This window comes from Cherax quadricarinatus, chromosome 51 (genome assembly GCF_038502225.1).
Source record: "Cherax quadricarinatus isolate ZL_2023a chromosome 51, ASM3850222v1, whole genome shotgun sequence".
Taxonomy (NCBI): Eukaryota; Metazoa; Arthropoda; class Malacostraca; order Decapoda; family Parastacidae; genus Cherax; species Cherax quadricarinatus.
In genome coordinates, this window is record NC_091342.1 from 6,778,515 (window position 1) to 6,787,528 (window position 9,014).

Below are 9,014 nucleotides of genomic sequence, written 5' to 3' on the forward strand. Positions count from 1 at the left end.
GAGATAGAGAGAGAGGAGAGAGATAGAGAGAGAGATAGAGAGAGAGAGAGAGATAGAGAGAGAGAGAGAGATAGATAGAGATATAGATAGATAGAATATATATATATATATATATATATATATATATATATATATATATATATATATATATAAATCTATAGGGGAAGGAAGGCGGGGTAGGGGTCGTCCTCGAAAGGGTTGGAGAGAGGGGGTAAAGGAGGTTTTGTGGGTAAGGGGCTTGGACTTCCAGCAAGCGTGCGTGAGCGTGTTAGATAGGAGTGAATGGAGACGAATGGTACTTGGGACCTGACGATCTGTTGGAGTGTGAGCAGGGTAATATTTAGTGAAGGGATTCAGGGAAACCGGTTATTTTCATATAGTCGGACTTGAGTCCTGGAAATGGGAAGTACAATGCCTGCACTTTAAAGGAGGGGTTTGGGATATTGGCAGTTTGGAGGGATATATTGTGTATCTTTATATGTTTATGCTTCTAGACTGTTGTATTCTGAGCACCTCTGCAAAAACAGTGATAATGTGCGAGTGTGGTGAAAGTGTTGAATGATGATGAAAGTATTTTCTTTTTGGGGATTTTCTTTCTTTTTTGGGTCACCCTGCCTCGGTGGGAGACGGCCGACTTGTTGAAAAAAAAAAAAAAAAAAAATATATATATATATATATATATATATATATATATATATATACGTATATATATATTTTCAATAAGTCGGCCGTCTCCCACCGAGGCAGGGTGACCCAAAAAAGAAAGAAAATCCCCAAAAAGAAAATACTTTTATCATTCAACACTTTCACCTCACTCACACATAATCACTGTTTTTGCAGAGGTGCTCAGAACACAACAGTTTAGAAGCATATACGTATAAAGGTACACAACATATCCCTCCAAACTGCTAATATCCCAAAACCCCTCCTTTAGAGTGCAGGCATTGTACTTCCTATTTCCAGGACTCAAGTCCGGCTATATCAAAATAACCGGTTTCCCTGAATCCCTTCACTAAATATTACCCTGCTCACACTCCAACAGATCGTCAGGTCCCAAATACCATTCGTCTCCAACAATTCCTATCGAACACGCTCATGCATGCCTGCTGGAAGTCCAAGCCCCTCGCCCATAAAACCTCCCTTACCCCTTCCTTCCAACCTTTTCGAGGACGACCCCTACCCTGTCTTCCTTCTCCTACCGATTTAAATGCTCTCCATGTCATTCTACTTTGATCCATTCTCTCTAAATGACCAAACCATCTCAACAACCCCTCTTCAGCCCTCTCACTAATACTTTTATTTGCTCCACACCTTCTCCTAATTTCCACACTCCGAATTTTCTGCATAATATTTACACCACACATTGCCCTTAGACAGGACATCTCCACTGCCTCCAACCATCTCCTTGCTGCTGCATTCACAACCCAAGCTTCACACCCATATAAGTGTGTTGGTACTACTATACTTTCATACATTCTCTTCTTTGCCTCCATAGATAACGTTTTTTGACTCCACATATACCTCAACGCACCACTCACCTTTTTTCCCTCATCAATTCTATGATTAACCTCATCCTTCATAAATCCATCCGCCAACACGTCAACTCCCAAGTACTATCTGAAAACATTCACTTCTTCCATACTACTCCTCCCCAATTTGATATCCAATTTTTCTTTATCTAAATCATTTGATACCCTCATCACCTTACTCTTTTCTATGTTCACTTTCAACTTTCTACCTTTACACACACTCCCAAACTCATCAACCAACCTTTGCAACTCTTCTTTAGAATCTCCCATAAGCACAGTATCATCAGCAAAAAGTAACTGTCAATTCTCATTTTGTATTTGATTCCCCATAATTTAATCCCACCCCTCTCCCGAGCACCCTAGCATTTGCTTCTTTTACAACCCCATCTATAAATATATTAAACAACCATGGTGACATTACACATCCCTGTTTAAGACCTACTTTTACTGGGAAGTAGTCTCCCTCTCTTCTATACACCCTAACCTGAGCCTCACTATCCTCATAAAAACTCTTTACAGCATTTAATAACTTACCACCTATTCCATATACCTGCAACATCTGCCACATTGCTCCCCTATCCACTATCATATGCCCCTTCTAAAATCAAATATACTGAGCATGAAATCATAAGAAATTCATATGCTACAGCAGCAACTACAAAACATGTTTCAATATATGGAATGGGCAGTGAAAAAAAAAGAAAAAAGGCCAAAATTGAAATATGCAGATAGTGCAAATGCCTACACCTTGAAAAGAATGTGGAAAAAAGTTAAAAAAAATGAGCTGCAAAAATAGCTCCCAGAGCCATGAAGGATAGCTAAAACCAATAATCATGCTGGCATCAGATGATGAAAGGAAAAAAAAAACACACACAAGGTCATAATGGATGCTAACGAATAATGAAATTAAACTGTAGTACTGCCCCATCAATGACGAGAACAAAGACCATTTATGTAAACCGAGAATACAAGAGCTCGTACAGTAAACCCTCTACGTAACAAATCTCAATAAAAAAGTTTTTAAAAACACTGTATTTTTAACTCTCAGTATTTAATCTATTCAAAGTATTGTTTTCAAACTGTCGGTGGTTTTAGCACTTACTATCTTCTCTAGTATTATTATTATAATCAAAAAGAAGCGCTAAGCCACAAGGGCTATCTTCTCTAGTAACTGATTCCACTCTACCACCATTATATTTAAAACTATTTAATATCCTTTTGACAGTTTTTGCTGTTTATAATCGTGCTCTCTTGTTCTCCCTCTTGATAATCTATTGTATTCTTATATGAATTTTTATGTGATTGTCATGCCTCTTCTCCCCTATCATCTAATGATGCCATTTTTAATGATCTCAACATTTCTTTATTATTTATATTTTATAACCCTGAGAGCCATTTCATAGATCATATTTCAACTTTTAGAAAAAAAAAATGCATGTATGCACACTCAGGTATGCATGCATGCACACGTGCATGCACACACACACAGGCATAGGTACATGCGACTGTATACACAATGGTGTATGAAAGGAATGATTACACAGCAGAGATGTAAAATTCCAACTAAAATGTTATTTGGAATTATGAACACAAGTAATGCCGTATATTCCCACTAAATTTGTTTACGGTAATTAAAAAATGCATTACTCAAAATTATATTTTCAATCTGCCTGCATGTATACATAACAGCACTGTGTTAAATATGACAATTATAAATTTGTAAAGGCTATCTTTGTAATGTCTTAATTACTCAAGCAATGTTAAACAAACACTTTACATTTGAACTAAATAAAAATTAACACTTTTAGAGTACAAGTAAAAAAAAATTTAAATACAATGGGAGAAGTTGTTACTGTTCCCATCAATATTCAAATGAACTATTGCAAGCATCACTCAACTTAACTGCAACAATATTTACTTTTTTTTTTTACTAATTTATATGAAAAAATTAAATTGTTCACAGGGAATAAGAATTATTTTGCATGTTTACATTTTTTTCACTGGGGGGAGTGAAGCATCACAGGATAAGGAAATTAGCAGTGATTCAATAGTGCAAAAAAATGTTAAATATTTACTTACTCGGGTGTTTAAATATTCTTGCATGTATGCAAGAGATTTGTATTATGGCATCACATGAGTCCAGTATTAGTATCAGTGTTACAAAGTTCCTTTTCATAATTAATTTATTTACTAGTAGTGCCAAGCATAATACAAAAAAAAAAAAAAAAAAAAAAAAAACTGATGTCAAATTTCATTTTCATTTAAGTCAGTAATCCATATATATGTTCCTCTTTATACACACACAAAATACCTATTGTTACATCAGAAATAGGCTGCTTCAAGGCTTAAATATACACCAATGAAAATCTCTTTATATCAAATATACACAACAAGGTGTGATCAATATAATTATAATTTATTAACTGCAAATGCAAACTCCAATATTTTGTTTAACAGAAAAGGATGGTATGTATAGTGCATCTTTACATGCTAATGTCCACTACAGTAGTATATAAAGTGCAAATGATTTCTGTTTAATATGCAATACCCGTTTGGTGCCGAGGATACACACGTAGACAACAAGCTTGGCAAAGGACATGAACATAATTACAATGGCTACATAAATTGCATTAAAATGACTTTACACAATCTCAAAATAAGTATATGTGTAATGAAATCCCTCACAATAAGGCCAAGGAAAAAATAACCAAATTTAATCCTTTCGAGCAATAGCAAGGGGGTGTACCTTTGGCCAGTAGTATACAGGTGTACTTTATGTATCTTTGGCTATCTTCTCATACTATCCAAGCTATCCTAAGCAAATTTCCAACCCGTATCAATCTGACATTCATAAACTTAATTTTCTTTAACACTTTCGTTTACTCCATAATTTTCTTCAAAATCCCAAATAACCCTCACAGATACATACATTAGGCAAGATCAGTAAGTTCACAGAACATTACACTTGTGTTCGCTACTGCATTGTGATTCGTGGTCGTTATGTTAGTTAATTCCTTCATACATAAACTGGTAACATTAACATTCTACAACCTTACCTGCCTACAGGACAACTGCTAGAATATAGTTATTTCCATAAATTATGGATTCCATCCAAATTTAGCATAAAGCCTCCAAGGTCCTAAAGAAAAGGCGAAAATTGTACCCAAGTCCATAGATGTGACTAGTGACCTAGTCCTAAACTAATTAAAAAATGGGGTTGGTCCCATGATAATGGCATAAGGTGTGTACAAACCATTAACAACAGATGAAATGACCATTGGAGTCAAGATTTTAACAATAGGGGATTGCTACAATAGGAGGATTGCATTTCACAAATCAGCACTCGGATAGTCTTCATCAGATGGTAAAGGTTTCTACAAGCTGCATGCTATGAAACCTCAGTGCCAAAGATCAGCATAAAGTAATAAATCTAATCTAATTAAGTGCTAAACCCATATGGGTCATACAGCATTGCAGGTAAGGATATGTGAGGGTAGGAAGGCAATTACCTATTTGTAGCTACCAGAGCAGAGCTATGCTTGTTGTGTCCCATCCTCAGTACTCTGTTCTTCATATGGAAGTGAGCAAGGGGTAGGGGTGTGGGGTTAGGGGAGGTGTAGGGTTAGGGGTGTGGGGTATAGGGGTAGGGGTGTAGGGGTAGGGGTGTGGGGGGTAGGGGTGTGGGGGTAGGGGTGTGGGGGTGTGGGGGGGTAGGGGTGTGGGGGGCAGGGGTGTGGGGGGCAGGGGTGTGGGGGGCAGGGGGGGCAGGGGTGTGGGGGGTAGGGGTGTGGGGGGTAGGGGTGTGGGGGGTAGGGGTGTGGGGAGTAGGGGTGTGGGGAGTAGGGGTGTGGGGGTAGGGGTGTGGGGGTAGGGGTGTGGGGGTAGGGGTGTGGGGGTAGGGGTGTGGGGGTAGGGGTGTGGGGGTAGGGGTGCATGAAGGTGGAGGTAACTGCAAGAGTTAAATTTAAATGATATTCAGTGCAAAAGGTTAGTTTCCATTGAAACATTAATGAGTCTGCATCAGAGGTGGGACTTTCAGCAAGGAGGTTAGTTAGTATGTTAAACTAGTGATGACACTGGAAGCCAATCCTGCATGCCTGTTGACAAATAGGACAATCTATCAAACCTGTGGTGAACTAATAGTGCAACTTAGCAGTCGTCACAGAACAGTGCTGTTTGTTTCTCAATGTGACATTCACAAACACATGTGCCACATTCACAATCGTAAGAGTGAAGCTTCCTCAAACCTGACAGCTGTGGGAAGATGGTCAGAATCATAAACATGGTTTGACAGAAAATTTGTTGTGGTCCAACTCTGACCAACAATGGCCAGTGGTTGTGGAGATTCCGAGAGAACTGGAAAACAGTTTGAGAAAGGAATAACCCTGAGGAAAATTGGGAGGCCATGAACAACTGAGTGAGTGGCTGAGTCTGCTTCTTCATTGATATGAACATACATCCAAGGACTCGGCAAAAAACAACTTCATGTTTAATAGAAATGAAACATAACCAAACTTGTATACAAAAGACTATGGGATGAGCCGAGTCAAATTTCTGGATAAGTGTTCATTTCCAGCAGAAGTTCACCATTTCCACTAAGGAGTGCTAGAGCAAAATTCATTTCCATTAGTACAGGTCCACATCCCTTTATCCGAAATTCTGAAATTCAAAAAGTTCCAAAAAACAGTTTTTCATGGAGTGTGGAGCGTCAGTCATTTCTGTGTTGGGTCACGCCGCCACGTGGCAGCGCTGAGAATCATTCTGAAATTCAAAAAAGTCTGAAATTCAAAATGATACAGGTCCCAAGGGTGTCGGATGAAGGGATGTGCACCTGTAGCATGCATTTCTTTCAACTTTTCATCACCCCTTCTCGTCTCTGATTATTTGTCATGGCATCCACAGTGCAGGTAATGCTGGTGAAGGAAGAAAATTATGCTTGAAACTATGCCTATTTTGAAAGAAGAAAAAAAAAAAGGGGTGGGGGTGGGGGTTTGGGGGGGGAGTGATGAAGGTAGGTGGCATGCATAATGGACAAGGCACAAATGTTTAGTGTTAGAAACTCTGATTTGTTCAATTTGAAATAATAACACAAAGATAAAGGCTTGTGTAATGAGTAATCCTCAATGTGACAGTAAAAAGAATGAAGAATAGGTCTTTACAGCTAAATAAAATGGAACATTTACTAAATATGTGGAATGAAAAGCAAATAAAAAAAGGTGTTCAACTTGATGGTCTAATTATTAGGTAAAAAGCCTCAACATACTATAAACAGACTGAAAACTGATGCACATTTAGTTATGGATGGTTTAACCAGTTTAGAATGCACAGTCGGCTACACATATAAAGAGCTGCAGCATAAAACACACCAGCAGAGTATGACAGAATACCTCAAGATATTTAGAACCATCAATATATATGACTACAGCATAAGAATGAAATGGGAAGTGTTCAAGAATGAGCAAGTATAAGCTTGTAGAAGGCAAGTGAACTTTTGTGGGTGGAAATGGGGAGGAGCAAGCATTAATCCTAAGAACTCCCCAGTTAGGGAGAGAAGGCAAGATGCAGCATTAATGTAAATGGAGGGTAAATTACGGGGTGTCATTAAAGAGTGAATATAGAGAGAAAATGGGTGTAATGAATGAAGGTGACCATTAAATAAATTAGCATTACTAATACCCCTAACCATTCCATACATGGAAAGATTGTGAAGGTCATGGAAGTGAACAAAATAACAGATTATTATTATAATAAAAAGAAGCGCTAAACCACAAGGGTTAACAAAATATCAGAGATAAAGAATATCACATTGATCTTGCAAAGACAGGGTATTTACCTCTGTATATACAGTAGGCTCTCATATGGGGAAAAATAGAAAAGCCCCAAGATACAAATATAATCCTTGATGATGAATGGACTGAAGTTTAGAAACAGTTGTGGGGGAAGCTGAAGAATATACATGTACTTGGTTTTCCTAGTCTAGTTCAGATGAGGGCCAAGTGTAAACGAAGAAGGGCTGGTCTATCAGTTCCCTTAAAAAGATGGATTAGATTTTGAGGCGATTCAAGTGGCTATGGCAATTAGCATTTAGGGAGTTTACATGACACTTCCATGACAATTAATAATGAAACAGAAGACCAAGAAATATGAACATAACTTGTTCAAGGATACATGTACCACACACAGAATGGAATGGGAAATAATAGGGATCTTGTAAAAGTTATCTGGTTTGTTTTAACAAGATAAAATTTAAACCCATGATAGGTGGCTCAGTTGGAAACCAAGATCATACAATATTGGAGACAGGACAATATGATACAGTGGCTGCACAAGCAATAGTTAAATCATCAACCTATAGATATGACCAAACATTTGAAGGGAAAACAGAAGCAAGAGCATTAATGATGAGTTGCAAGAGGGTAGCAAAGAACACAGCCTTGGACCTGGATAAAGTTAGGGGCAAAGGTACACAAATAACCCGCACATAGAAGAGAGGAGCTTACGACGACATTTCGGTCCGACTTGGACCATTTACAATGTCACACTAACGTCCCTTAGACATCAAGCTTACTTTCCGCCAGACTAACACTCTTCGCACTAAACTCGTTCATACCTCTCTTCCCTCAACAGATGTTCCTGGTGTCTACTCTATTTCTTGCTCCTCCTGTCCTCTTCGATACTTTGAAGAAACTGGTTGATCTCTTTCTGACAGACTTAGGGAGCACAAAAATAGTGTTAGGCTTGCCGACACTAACAATGCTCTGTCCTGTCACGTCAGAGATCACAGCCATCCTACTGATTGGTCTTCTGCTAAAATTGTCTTCCCTACTTCCAATGCCGTCTAGTCAAATCCTCTCTAATACACAACTTTCCTTGTATGAATCTTAGTCCTGGCTTCGTCTCTGTAGATGCCTTCCTCTCCCACTACATTGTAAAATGCTTCAAACTTCAGAACACCCGTGACTTAACCTGATTCCTCCTTTTTTCTTCTTCTCCCTCTTCCCCTTTTTTCTCCTCTGGGTTGTCTTTCTTCTGTCTCGTGTTTCTGTTCCTTCATTATTTATTTCATCACTTCCCCTTCTTCCCCATCTCTGTGTACTTGCTCTCCCTCTGTGGGCACCTAGCTCCCTTGCAGTGCTCCTCTTTCTTTGTTTTTGACTGGCTCCTCCTCCTTAATTCCCCACTACTACTACTACTACTACTGATGCTGCTACTGCCACTACTGCTACTGCCACTACTGCTACTGCCACTACTACTACTACTACTACTACTACTACTTCCACCACCACTACCTCTTCCTGCCTATATATAACCGTCCTGCTCTACTTCTCGTTAATGTGACTTTGTAAATGGTCCAAGTCGGACCAAAACGTTGTCATAAGCTACTCTCTATGTGCGGGCTATTTGTGTATCGTTCCAGTCACAGTATTGTGCCTTTTTTTGTTATTTAGGGGCATTATTATTATAATCAAAAAGAAGCGCTAAGCC